The sequence below is a fragment of the Solanum verrucosum genome, unplaced genomic scaffold (genome assembly GCF_900185275.1).
Source record: "Solanum verrucosum unplaced genomic scaffold, falcon-dt-bn FXZP01000206.1, whole genome shotgun sequence".
Lineage (NCBI taxonomy): Eukaryota > Viridiplantae > Streptophyta > Magnoliopsida > Solanales > Solanaceae > Solanum > Solanum verrucosum.
In genome coordinates this window covers 2,081,746-2,097,035 of record NW_026020104.1, presented here as the reverse complement: position 1 = coordinate 2,097,035, position 15,290 = coordinate 2,081,746, and positions in this window count along the sequence as shown.

The window sequence follows — 15,290 nt, the reverse complement described above, 5'->3', positions numbered from 1 at the left end:
CCCTGCTAAAAAGGACCGCTTCAATATTTTCCATACACATACAAATTTATAATTTTTAATATTTAAAAATGAATTTTATTAAACTAATAAATTATTATTTTATTAAAAAAATATTATAACAAACGCATGATTTATAGCATATTCTAACAAAAAGAAGGTGGTACCATTTTTTTTCAATAATAAACGGACTCAAAAGTTAGTATAACACATGTAAACCGATCAAATTTTATACTATGAATTAATGGTCCACAGGCAGGGCAGGGCCCATGAAGTGAAGCTATTCCCAAGCATTGTCGCTTATTGAATAAAAAATAATATTATTTGTCAAAATGTGATAAATGATTTAGTATTATGATTATTTATATGTTGCATCACTACATTTGTGGAAATAAAATTTCATAATAGTGGAGGGAAATTTTAACAACAACAATCAAGAATTGGTTAAACAACTCAAGTAAGATGTACTGGTAGGAGCGCTTCACCCTTAATAAGGAATTTTGGGTTCGAGCCCTGTGTATAAAGGTGAATTCAGAATTTGGAGATTGTGTGTGCCATATCATTATGTTTATCAAATCGATCAAATATTAACCAATTTTGGCCTTGTAAATAGCATCGTGGGACGAATTTGTTTGGTTATTTATCCTTTCAGTTTATGAGATAAATAAATCCAACAAAAAATTATGATTTTACACAAAGAATATTTCCCCCCCAATAATATTAGCCTTTATATAAAATAAATAAATAAATATATCATTCATTTATAATTATTTATATTTATAAATATTTCATGTTTTATGTAACAAACTAAATATAAAGAGGTCGAAGAATTTCACATACATAATTTCTATAACAGAGACGAAGATTAGCTCACACCAACTAACAATCTAAGAATGCCAAACATAAAATCAAATGTGATTTCACTATGATATTCCTGTTATCGTTTATTGCAACACACATTTTATTTTACAAACTAAAACTTTCAAAAAGATTTAAATTATCACAATTCAATTTTTTTCTTCATATGTATCCAAATAATTTAGATAATAGAACAAAGAGTAAAAGAAACTCATTGTTGATTTCCTGAAATTTGGACGAAAGAGTGGATTTAGAAAGAATGAGTAGAAGAAGAAAAATATTACTCCCCCATCCTAATTACAACCTTTGAAATTTATATTCTAAAATAAATCTTAAATATTTGTGTGACTATAAATTATTTCATTAAGATAAAAATAATCATTTATAGTCTAAAGTAAATCTTTAATATTTGTGTGACTATGAATTATTTCATTAAGGTAAAAATAATAATTTAAAACTAAGTTATTTTTTATATAAAAAGATAACATTTTTGAAAATAGATTAAAAATAAAAATGTGTCACTTAAATTTATGCTTAAAATAGAAGAGGAAGGAAAACAAAATCAATAAAAATTACAACAAAAAAATGTTAGCAAAATTCACGTCTATATTTATATTAATATAACATAAAAATGTAAAAAAGGATACCATGTAGATTATTTATGGCCTAATAATACGGAAATGTAGCATTAAAATTTTACACAAAATTTGCGCAACATTAGAATCAAACCCGCAACGTGGAAGCTGAAAATTTGACCTTTCACCACTGGCACCAGGCAGGCTACACGTTGTTGGGGGTGGCAAGTTATATATATATGAAGTTTCAATCGAGTTCATTGGGTGTAGTGGCATCCCCTCCCTTACACATAGATCCCCCCCTCCTCCCCGCGCCTGGGTATGGAAAAAATTATGTTGCGAGTGTCACTCCTGCATGGGCTCTGTAGTACGCTATTCAAGTTGATTGGGGCTTCAATGTGGACTCCGGACATCGAAAAAAAACTCAAAAACAATTTAGACATGTTTGGTACGGAGGAATTTTTTTTCCAGAAAATGTATTTCAATTTTTCTTGCTTAGTTAATTAAATGCTTTGAAGAATACTCCTCTAACTTTTTTATGAAAATGATTTTCTTAGTGAAAGTAGGAAAAATAAATTTTATAAATGATAAGTATAAATTATTTCGTTTAGCATAAAATATATATCATTTCTTTTAGAATTGATTTTTTTTTTAAAAATAAGGGATGTCAGCATAAATTGAGCCGAGAGAAAGAAAAATCTAAATTTAATTCTAGAGAATAGCTAGAAGTTATCGTCTAAAAATGAAATACAAAGCTGATTTTTTTTTTCTTCTTTTTTTTGCCAAAAGTTATAAGAATCATTACCTTATTGACTTCCTATTAGTAAGGAAGTATTTAATCACTGCAAAATGCATTGCAGTAAGTTATTGGGTCCCAATAATATCTGACATTTTCTGTTCATCTTTATCTTTCTAACTACAATATATTTTTTATTTATGGTAATTTAGTTCCCCTTAAATATTTAATAATATTGCAAATGTTGTTATTAACGTTATCAATGTTGATACTTGCAATATTGTCACATCTGGAGCCTATATTTTGGGTGTGGTCGAAATTTAATGTTATTATTGGTCCGAACATATTTGTAACATGACATAAAACATACTTGCAACATGATATGAAACATCAACATATATCTAGACTAGATAGAAACATAACTTAAAAGTATTTAAAGAGATAAGTCTCATAAAAGAAAATACTTTTCATACATATATATTACCTTAAAAACATGAACTCCTAACTTTAATGTTAAATTACTATAATATCCCTAACTTAGGTTGTGACCTTTTCGATGAGTTGTGACTTTTCCGATGAGTTGTGACTTTTCCGATAAGTTGTGACTTTTTTTAAAGGGTTGTGATTTTTCGATGAGTTGTGCCTTTTCCAAATAGTTGTGACTTTTTCAATAAGTTGTGACTTTTCCAAAGAGTTGTGCCTTTTTAAATAAGTTGTGACTTCTCCAAAGAGTTGTGACTTTTTCAATAAGTTGTGACTTTTTCAAAGTGTTGTGACTTCTCAAAAAATGTCATGATTTTTCAGATAAGACACGAAAAATATTTGTTCATACTACCCTTTGTTGACTATAAATAGAGGAACTTCCTCTCATTTTTCAACCACAATTTTTTCTAATCTTCTATTCTTCTTCTTTTTGCATTTTTTTTTTTTTGTGTGATTTATTGTCGTTGAGTGAATTGGAAGTTTAGCGGAATATGAGGTATACCTATTCTGATGAAGTAAGTTGTTCTATCCTAAGAGGGTATATTCCATAACCTCAAGTACTTGATGAAACTAATATAATTTTGATTATATAATAATTTTTTTTTGCTTAATATATACATTAGTATGTAATGTTCTAATAGATGAAGTTAACACGATGTTATGTAAATTCATTTGTTTTGGTTAACAATTTCTCTTGTGATGTAGATATATGCTTCTGAATATCTTTTTCCAAAATTTAGAGAGAAAAAATGACTTTATTTATCCATAACCTCAAGTCACGATTTAGTTTTGATGATCAAGACAAAAGAATGACTTTATTTATCAATGCTACTTATGTGATTTAGACTCTTAGGAAATTTGCTTCAAAATAGTTATTGCTATATAAACATTGCCCTTTTATTTTACTTATTTACTATTTTTTAATATTTCAATATTTTAGACGAAGAAAAGTTCATATGACATGTAATAACGTCAATTGAAGTTTGTATTAGTTTAATTTTTGGTACTTATTGACTATCTAATTTTATGAGATAAATATTTTTATTAATGCAAATATATATATTTATATTTGGGGAGGTATTTGTATTTAAATGAAAGTATTATATATGTCACAAATGTATTAACAAGTTAACGAGATCTTCTAACTTCAAAATATATTATTTTAAAATGTTTAGAGTTCTTTTAAAAAAAGAACAAAACTCACAACAAATGTGAAAATCTGTGAATATGGAAAATGTAGTTGTTCTCTTCACATGTTCATATGACATCTAAACGATTTAACATAGAATACACATGCAAAGCACATATGGTTAGATGACAAGAAAAATACAAAAAAAATATTGTCTATAAGGTAATATTAGTGAGATAAGACTAATTACATGATTGAACCTCATCAAATTAAAATAAATATATACTTAATTGCATTTAACTAATAAAATTTTCCATCGACCATCTTAATAGGTATGCGTGAATAAGAGATATATATGACGATCCACATTGAACATTCACAAAAGAATCTGCAATATTATTTTGTGCTAAGCTTATTGTTCAAATCTTCGCTTAAATAAGCAATACTATTTACTATAACATATATTTTTTAAATTTGTAATCACGTGCAATGCACGTGTCAGAAAACTAGTATATATATATATATATATATATATATATATATATATATATATATATATGTTGTAATCTATAAAAGTCAAAACTTAACGTATACAATTAATTTTACTATTTATGATGCCTCTACGTATTGAATAACAACATGCCTTAAATTGGGCATGCTATTAAAACATAAATAGACTCAAATTTTTATGTCAAAGTGGGGCTCACCTTATCTTGGAGATGGAGAATCTAACATACAGCACGATCGTGTATTTGCATACCTGAGTTTATATTTATTAAAAAATGTAACGTCTTCGATAGAAAGAATGTAAATACATGTGGAATAGTATCGTATGTAAAATGACAGAGTGAAAGATGAATGTAAATATCAAGACAAACAGAAATAGCCAACAGAAGCATAATAGTGACGTAAAAAAATTAAAATAATTGGCATCTCTTCAACAAGCAAATGGATCAAGAATAAATAAACAATTTTATTTTCAAGATTTAACTAAGCTACAAAACAAACAATATTCACAAATGGTTGCTCTTCTATCTTTGAGTTTTTGATTCACCATTTAATCAATGTCTCTCAAATATTTCCAAGAAAAAATATTTCAAACTAATTGTCTTTTTAATGAAAAAAAAACACTGTTTATAAGATAAAAGTTCTTGAAAAATAAGTGTAACGACCTGATTCCGTCGTTAGGGAAAAGTCAATGGGGAAAGAATTGGGGTAAAAAAACTTTTGAATAGTAACTTGGGAATTCCTAGCTTAGTCCAGATTTGGACGAAATCAGAGTCATGAGAGGTCTAGGAAATCTGGTTACGAATGAGAGATCTAATTATGAATTTGATCACATGAGTAGATAGCTAAGACGTTAAGGAATCCGTACGACTTTACGAAACTAATTTCGAGCGAGTAGAACTCCCGAAACTGATCTTAGAGTGAACGGATAATGTTTGAATGTCATGGGTCGAAGGTGTGTTGTGAAATGGGGGTTTGAAACTCTAAAGTCGACTCTTTGTCTCCGTGCAAGCCGCCAGGGCGGGGTCACTGTAGTGGGATGGGGGCCGCCACAGCGGGACAATCGCGATTTAAGTCGGAAATAAACCCCAAAAACGTCATTATTCTGCAAACTTCATTCTTAAGAGTTACGAGACGACCCCAAGCGATTTCTTGACAGTTTTCCATGACTTTTGGTGCTAAAGGTAAGTATTTTACTCCCCGAATCCATTTTTCGATCCGTAGAGCGTAAATTTATGAGTATTCATTATTGGGGGAGGGTTTTGGCCTAAAGTTGATGGTGGAAAAAAACCCTAGCTGCACCTTAGGATCATGGGTTTGGTCTTGGCTTATTGGGTTTGTTATAATCTGAGTAAATTAGACCTTAATTATTGATTCTTGTGTGAAATTATGCGTTTGTAGACCAAGAACAAGCGGAAAGAATCCGGAAAGGGAAGAATCAAGTTTCTTAAGAGGATTCAAGCTTAGGTTCGAGGTAGGTGATGGTTTGATTTCTTGTTTGTGTGATGTATGATTGTAATTGCTTCATTGTAATGCATGTATGTATGCGAATGTTGCACCATTAATCACACCTAATGCAAATGACTATGAATGAACTATTGTAAGTCGTAAATCAACACTTGATTGTATGATTATGAGAATGTACATTGTGATTGTCATTGTGGCATGTTGAATGGAACATGCGTCATGTACCGACATACATGTTGGATCGGGTGTCACGTTCCAACACACTAACTTGGATCGGGTGTCACGATTTGGCACACTAACAGTTTGGGTATGAGTTCCATGAAAGGACCATTGACTTGTCATTATGTGTATTATTGAGAATTTGGAATTGTACATTACTCCTGAAATGATAACCGATATTGTATATGTTATGTATATGCGTGTTTACTATGTTGTGACTGCTTATATACATGTTTCGCTTAGCGGATAGTCGTGTGATCCTACCAGTACACTGTGGTTGTGTGCTGATACTGCACTTGCTCCTTCTTTGTTGAGTACAGGGCATCTTCAAGCGGCTACGAACATACCTCGATTAGGAGATCAATGAATAAGATCGGATTCAAGGGTGAGCCAGTTCTTTCAGGCTGCCATGGGTCCTCTATGTTTTATTCCACTCTTTTCGGACTCAGACTTTTAGTTAGATTCATCTGTATGTTTAGTTTGGGTTGTACCCATTTTCCTTAAACTTGTTGAACTTTAGATGTTTTGGTACATTGACTTTCAGATTCTAGGGGTGTTTTTCGCAATGTTTTAGTATCGAATTGTTAGACTTTCGGAGTTTATGGGAGCCCCATTTTATTTTTGCATTTAAACCAGCTTCCGTATCTTTAAATATCTAGCTTTTGAAGTTAGTTTGTTAGTAGTAATGGTTCTCCCACCAGAGGGTTAGTGTGGGTACCAATCACGACGGTTTGGGTTGTGACAAAGGTTGTATTAGCCCTAGGTTCGTTGATCTCGGTGTACCAAAATGATTCTAGTAGAGTCTTGCAGAACGGTACAGTGACGTCTGTACTTTTCTTCGAGAGGCTATAGAACTTTAGGAAATCTCTCTATTTTCTCTTGTCTCATTTCGTGCTATAACTTGATTCCAATTGTTATCTGGTTATCTAAATTGGTATCTAACCTCCTTCAATCCTCTGTCCGCAGATGGTTAACACTAGGTTCAATTGCGTCAAGCCCGCAACTCCCGTCAATAATCCAGGTGATGAATTCGCTGCGAGAGGTCGCGGTCGAGGCAGGGGTAGAGAAAGAGCAAGGGGCAGAGGTCGAAGAAGGGTAGTGCCTACTAGGGGTGGGGCACCAGTTGAGAATGCTCTCAGAGATGAGGTTCCTCCCACACATCATGAAAAGGTAGAAAAAGATGTGGAGATTGAGGACGAGGGGGATGTTGGACATGATGAGGATGCACTGTCTAGGAATGCCGACGTTCCTCCCTTAGACTCAGTGTTAGCTCAGCAGATCATGTCTTTTCTGAAATGATTGGTTGGTCTTGGAATCCTCCCAGCAGTGCAAGCTACTCAACCCCTAACCAACCGCCCCGTTACTGTTACTAGTCTTAGGGGAGATGCAACATTTAGTACTGTTGCCTTCTTCCGTCCTTTGTTGGGTCTCATAATGACGGGTAATGAGCATGAGATGTTGACTAAGTTTCTGAAATTGAAGCCGCCTGTGTTCCATGATTTTAAGAGTGAGGACGCCTATGAATTCATCTTGGATTATTATGAGAGGCTGCATAAGTTAGGTATTGTACACCAGCATTGAGTAGAGTTTGTGACTTTCCAACTTCAGGGTGAGGCTAAACAGTGGTGGAGACCTTATGTGGAATATAGATCGTCAACTTTACCCTCATTCACTTGGACCCAGTTTCATGTTATGTTTTTGGAAAAGTATGTGCCCCGGATCTTGAGAAATTGTAAGAAGGATGAGTTCATGACTTTCGATCAAGGTGGCATGTCTGTTATCACGACCCAAGCCTAGGGCCTAGACGTGACATGGCGAATGAGGAACCCGAAGGAACCCCAAACAAGCCTCTCAAACTTGTCATCACACTTCATCGGTCGCGGAAGTACATTCAACATTTATTTAACGGGAAATAGGGACTAAGGGCAAACCATTTCAAAATGACATCATAGAACAAGAGTCAAGCTCATTTACAAAATACTTGTCCAACGCACACCTCTAAATACATAGATAGGACGGGGCCATGACATACTACCGATTCCCCTCATAGTCAAAATACAATTGCAAGCTAAAGTCTCAAAACTTAGGAGTAGGAAACATAACATAGCCCTCGAATCATTGAGGACTCACCAACAACTCGGATAAGCACCGTACTAGCCACGTGAACGGAGAGAAGGATCAAGAGTAGCTCCGGTCCCTACATGGTGACATCATGTAGGCAAAATATGCGTTAGTACTTGGAATGTACTAAGTATGCGGGGTGCAACACAACAATAGACAAGGACACAATCGAAATACAAGAAATAGTTTCATAGACATTATGAATAACAATATAAGGATGCATGATCAAAGTGAAGTCAAAACATGTTTAAGTAAATCTATACTAATAGTAGATATCATATGTGTATGCATGATCCAACCAATCTATAACCCCAACTTAGGATGGGGGATGCCGTTCACACCCGGACACCCTGGTGGCAATGTATAAACCCCTCACATGGTTGATGTTGGTCACACCCCAAGCATCCTAGGTGGTGAGAAATAAACCTCTCACATGGTTGATGTTGGTCACACCCCAAGCATCCTCGGTGGTGAGATATAAACCTCTCACATGGTTGTCTGGTTCTTTTCCCCCAGACCGGGCATGGTCATGCAACACTTTATATAGGAAATTCCCATTAGGCTCTAATGCAATCTCACGTATGGAATGAACATATACACAAGCTTAGTTTGTCATCAACACATCTCTGGATTTCCATACATCTCATAACTCAAGCTTTAAAACATCGATTCATCAATTCTCCATAGTTGGACATTTTGTCAAACACCTTGAAGGCATGTAATGGAATCAAAGAGCATGGAAAATAGGGTAGTAATTATGCACCCAAACCAGTGAACAACCTACAACAACACCTTTTTAACACCCACAATACCACATGAAAATCTCCACATCCATTCCAAATTTAGGTTCAAGTTCTAGAGTCACAACATGCTCAAAACAATCACTTTTCATGTTTAAAATTCAATGTGCAGGAAATTATTACAAAGAACATGACTAATTTATGAATCTTAACTTAAACCATGAATTAGTGAGTAGAATAGAGTCTAGGCACTATGGGTGGAAGGACCCATGAGTTCAACACCACATACCTTGAGTTTTTATGAAGGTCTTGAGAGTGTCTTCAATGGAAGCTTGGAACTTGGAGCAAGAGTCTCTTCAATCTTGAGGAAGGTTTTGGATTAGGGTTCTTGAGAGAACTTGAGAGAAAATGTGTCTAAGTATGGGAGAGGTGTTTTGAGAAATGTTTTAGAGATGGGAATTGAACTAATGGTATATAGGAAATAACATATGCCCTTTGGAAAAATGGTCCAACACTTAGAAAAAAAATGAGGCGGGTGAACAGTAAAAACGCTCACTGGAAATTGCCTTTCCTGCCGGACAGATTTTACAAAAATGGGCATAACTTCTTCGTCCAAACTCCGAATGAGGTGAAACGAAGTGCGTTAGGTAGCTAACTCAAAGGGCTTTCCATGGATATGTTATTGTCCACCCAATAATTTGTGTGCTAGGAGATATGACCCTCCAAAGTAGACCCTCGAAAAAAGCTTCACTTGGAAATTTCGGATTTTGGTACGGTTGCTCTAAAATTTGGGTTAGACCCATTTCCCACTCAATTTGACCCCCTAAACAAGAATATGAAGTCGGATTTTCGAAAAACGAAACGGATTTTTTTTAAAAAAAATATATAGCTAAACAAGTTTCCGGTAACTTCTGAAGCACATTTTTAAGAACTTTTTGGGTCATTTTAATATCTCCCCCTTGGGAACATTCGTCCCCGAATGTGGAAGAGACGTACAAGGCAAGACATAGTAAGAACATATCAGCCCCAACATGAATGCATAAATTTTATTTAAACATCACTTCAAGATTTCAAAAACTTAGTGTAAAGCATCCATAACTCATCAATTTAAACATATATGCACATTAATGATTCAGGGGCTGAAATGTAAGACTCAATGGAGTATAAATGACTTGATTTAATACCTTAGGCTTGAGTGGAGTTGAATAGATAAGGATAACGTCTTTGCATGTCCGCTTCGGCCTCCCAAGTAGCACTCTCCACTTGTTGATTTCTCCAAAGCACCTTAACGGACGCCACTTCTTTGTTCCTCAACCTTTTAACTTGTCTATCTAAGATCTGAACCGGGACTTCTTCATACGTCAAATTATCTTCTACAACACCCACAACCTCAAGAGGTACAATAGCGTTAGGATCACCAACACATTTCCTCAACATCGATACATGGAATACCGGATGAACTAATTCCATCTCTTTGGGCAACCCCAACTCATAGGCTACTTTACCAACCCTTCTTATTATCTCATAAGGACCGACATACCTAGGACTTAATTTCCCCTTCTTACCAAAATGAACCACACCTTTCATTGGAGAAACTTTCAAATAAACCCAATCACCCACTTTGAATTCAAGATCCCGTCTCCTCACATCGGCATAAGACTTTTGACGACTTTGGGCTGTTTTCAACCTCTCCCTAATCATCCTTACCTTCTCAAGAGCATCCATGACCAGATCCGGACCCAACAAGGCCACCTCTCCAACTTCAAACCACCCAACCGGTGACCTACACCGTCTACTATAAAGTGCCTCAAAAGGAGCCATACCGATAATAGAATGATAACTATTGTTGTATGCAAATTCAATAAAAGGAAGATGATCATCCCAACTACCTTTCAACTCCAATACACAAGCTCTAAGCATATCCTCCAAGGTTTGAATTGTTCTTTCGGCTTGGCCATCCGTTTGAGGGTGGAAGGCCGTGCTAAGCTTTACCTTTGTACCAAGACCCCTTTGGAATGACTTCCAAAAGTGAGAAGTGAATTGGGCACCACGATCCGAGATGATAGACAAAGGAATCCCATGCAACCTTACCAATTCATGAATGTACAACTTGACATACTCTTCATCCCGTAAGTAGTTTTAACCAGTAGGAAATGAGCCGACTTTGTCATCCGATCAACCACCACCCAAACCGAATCAAAGCCTCTTCTAGCCTTGGGTAAGCCCACTACAAAATCCATGTTGATTTCTTCCCACTTCCAAGTAGGTATCTCAATGTCTTGAGTTAGGCCACCCGGCCTTTGATGTTCGGCCTTGACTTGTTGACAACTATGGCAACCCGAAACAAATTTTGCAATGTCCTTCTTCATACCGCCCCACCAATATACATCCCTCAAGTCTCTATACATCTTTGTTGACCCCGGATGAATAGAATAAAAAGAATTATGAGCCTCATCAAGGATTCTTTCCCTCACACCATCCACACAAGGAACAGATAATCTACCTTGGTACCTAAGGGCACTATCTCCCCCTTGGGAGAAAACATCCACCTTACCACTACTCACCGAAGCCTTTAATTCTACCAAAGAAGGATTAAGATCTTGCTTGACTATCACCTCATCAACCAAGGAAGACCTTGAACCATCAACAACAACTACTCCTCCACTATCCACCCCTTCTAACCTAACTCCCAATTTGGCCAACCGATGGACCTCCTTAGCCAACTCTTTACTACCTTCCTCCACATGAGCCAAGCTACCCACGGACACTCTACTCAATGCATCCGCCACCACATTAGCTTTCCCCGGATGATAGTGAACACTCATATCATAATCCTTAAGGAATTCTAACCACCTCCTTTGTCTCAAGTTAAGATCTTTCTGCGTGAACACATATTGGAGATTCTTATGGTCGGTGAAGATATCAACATGCACCCCATACAAATAATGACGCCAAATCTTTAAAGCAAAAACCACGGCGGCCAATTCAAGATCATGGGTTGGGTAATTTTTTTCATGAACCTTAAGTTGCCTAGAAGCATAGGCTATAACCTTACCACTTTGCATCAACACATAACCCAAACCAATACGGGAAGCATCACAATAAACAACAAAACCTTCTAACCCATCCGGAAGTGACAAAATAGGAACGGACACAAGCCTTTCTTTCAAAGTTTGGAAGCTTTCCTCACACTCATCCGACCACACAAATTTAGCCTTCTTTTGAGTCAACTTAGTCATAGGAGAAGCAAGAGAAGAAAACCCTTCCACAAATCTTCTATAATAACCCGCTAAACCCAAAAAACTCATTATATCCGACGGGGTCAAAGGTCTAGGCCAATTCCTAATAACATCGGTCTTCTTAGGATCCACCTTAATACCATCCCCCGACACCACATGGCCTAGGAAAGCAACTTTCTTCAACCAAAACTCACACTTTTCATATTTAGCGTACAACTTCTCTTCCCTCAATCTTTGGAGTACAACCCTCAAGTGACCCTTGTGCTCTTCCTCACCCCGAGAATAGATCAAGATGTCATCTATAAACACCACCACAAAAGAATCAAGGTAGGGTTTGAAAACCCTATTCATCAAATCCATAAAGAGAGCCAGAGCATTAGTCAACCCGAAAGACATCACCACAAACTCATAGTGCCCATACCTAGTACGAAAGGCCGTCTTGAAAATATCACACTCCCTCACCTTCACTTGATGATACCCTGACCGAAGATCAATCTTAGAGAAATGACTAGCCCTATGCAATTGGTCAAATAAATCGTCAATCCTTGGAAGAGGATACCTATTCTTGACGGTGACCCTATTAAGTTGTCGATAATCAATACACATTCTAAGAGACCCATCTTTCTTCTTCACAAACAAAACCGGAGCACCCCAGGGAGAATGACTAGGTCTAATAAACCCCTTCTCTAACAAATCTTTTAATTGCTCTTTCAACTCTTTCAACTCCGTCGGGGCCATACGGTAAGGGGGGATAGAAATAGGTTAAGTATCGGGAAGGAGGTCTATACCAAGATCTATCTCCCTTTCGGGAGGGACACCGGGAAGGTCTTCTGGGAAGACATCTAGAAACTCATTAACAACCAGAATAGACTCAATAGGAGGGACTTTAGACTCCACATCATTGACTCTCACAATAGGGTACAAGCACCCTTTGGAAATCAACCTATGGGCTTTAATGCAAGAAATGAATTTCCCCTTCACCACAACATCCCGGCTCTCCCACTCAAGGACGGGTTCATTAGGAAATCAGAACTTGACTTTACGAGTCCTACAATCAATAGAAGCATAATATGCATGCAACCAATCCATCCCAAGAATAACATCAAAATCCACCATGTTCAACTCAACAAGATCGCAAGGCAACAACTTATTCAATATGCAAACCAGACAATTTCTATACACTTTTCTAGCAACAATAGAGACACCAATGGGAGTAGATACTTCATATGACTCATGCAACAATTCCGACTCGACATGAAATTTTCTAGCAACTAAGGGGGTAACAAAGGAAAGGGTGGCACCCGGATCAATCAAAGTATAAACATCAAGATCAAAGATTTGCAACATACCGGTTACCATATCCGGGGTCTCATTAACACCTTGTCTACCATGCAAGGCATAAAATCGATTGTCCCTTGGGGCACCACTTTGAGAAGAACCTCTACCCAAAGAAGTAGTGTTAGCACTTCGGACCTTGTTGCGGATCTTGGGACACTCAAACCTCTTATGATCCACTTCTTCACATTCAAAGCAAGCACCCGAACCCTTCATGCAAGGACCACCATGCTTCCTCCCACACTTAGGGCATACATCCATAGAACCCACTTCACCTCCCCCTCGAGGTCTAGGAACATTGATAGCAAATCCCCGGTTGACATGAGGGTTTCCTCGGCCTTGATGAAATCTAGCACCCTTAAGGAACCTATTCTCCAATCGGGCCCTCTTGGCCTTGTGCCCCCTTTTCTTCCTCAATTTCTCCTCCTCCATTTGCTCGGCATAAGTCATCAACCGAGACAAATCCATATCTCCAATGAGCATAGCAGACCGACACTCCTCACTAACCAAGTCGTATACACCCATCACAAATTTGTTCATCCTCGACCTAGAGTCGGCCACCAAGTGTGGTGCATACTTGGAGAGTTGGACAAATTTGAGGGCATACTCCCTCACACTTATAGCTCCTTGCTTCAAGTTCATGAACTCCACCAACTTTGCCTCCCTAAGCTCAAGAGGGAAGAACCTATTAAGGAAAGCAAGTTTAAACTCCTCCCACAACACCACATAGCCATTACCTTTCTCACCCTTCCATTGATCAAACCAAATTTGAAAACCCCCTTGAGTTGGTAGGCCGCCAATTCCGCCTTCTCACAAGCACCAACATCCATAATGGTCAAGATTTTGCATACCTCATCGATGAACTATTGCGGGTCCTCATCCACTTTTGAACCATGGAAGACCGGAGGGTTCATCCTCATGAAATCTCTCACCCTTTCCCCCGGGGTAGTATTTCGAGGAGCTTGGGCTCCTTGTTGCACTTGGTTAGCTACCACTTGTGCAAGCATGGTGAGGGCATCACGGAGCTCACCATTGGTGGGTGGCTCTTCCGGTGATCGGGACCGTCTTCCCCTCATGTTTGGCATGATGATCTAGCAATCCAAAGAACAAGCGTTAGGGAGGAATCACCTTATTGCACTCTAAGCACGACATAGAACATGAAGAAGGGAAACCTTTCCTAAAACGTTTTGTAGCCTCCCATTCATAGTCGTGGCGCGCTTCACAACCATGATTAGGACTCTACTCAACGCGGCGTGTTGGACTACGAGGATTTAACAACCTAGTGCTCTGATACCAAGCTTGTCACGACCCAAGCCTAGGGCCTAGACGTGACATGACGAATGAGAAACCCGAAGGAACCCCAAACAAGCCTCTCAAACTTGTCATCACACTTCATCGGTCGCAGAAGTACATTCAACATTTATTTAACGGGAAATAGGGACTAAGGGCAAACCATTTCAAAATGACATCATAGAACAAGAGTCAAGCTCATTTACAAAATACTTGTCCAACGCACACCTCTACATAAATAGATAGGACGGGGCCATGACATACTATCGGCTCCCCTCATAGTCAAAATACAATTGCAAGCTAAAGTCTCAAAACTTAGGAGTAGGAAACATAACATAGCCCTCGAATCATTGAGGACTCACCAACAACTCGGATAAGCACCGTACTAGCCACGTGAACGGAGAGAAGGATCAAGAGTAGCTCTGGTCCCTACGTGGTGACATCATGTAGGCAAAATATGCGTTAGTACTTGGAATGTACTAAGTATGCGGGGTGCAACACAACAATAGACAAGGACACAATCGAAATACAAGAAATAGTTTCATAGACATTATGAATAACAATATAAGGATGCATGATCAAAGTGAAGTCAAA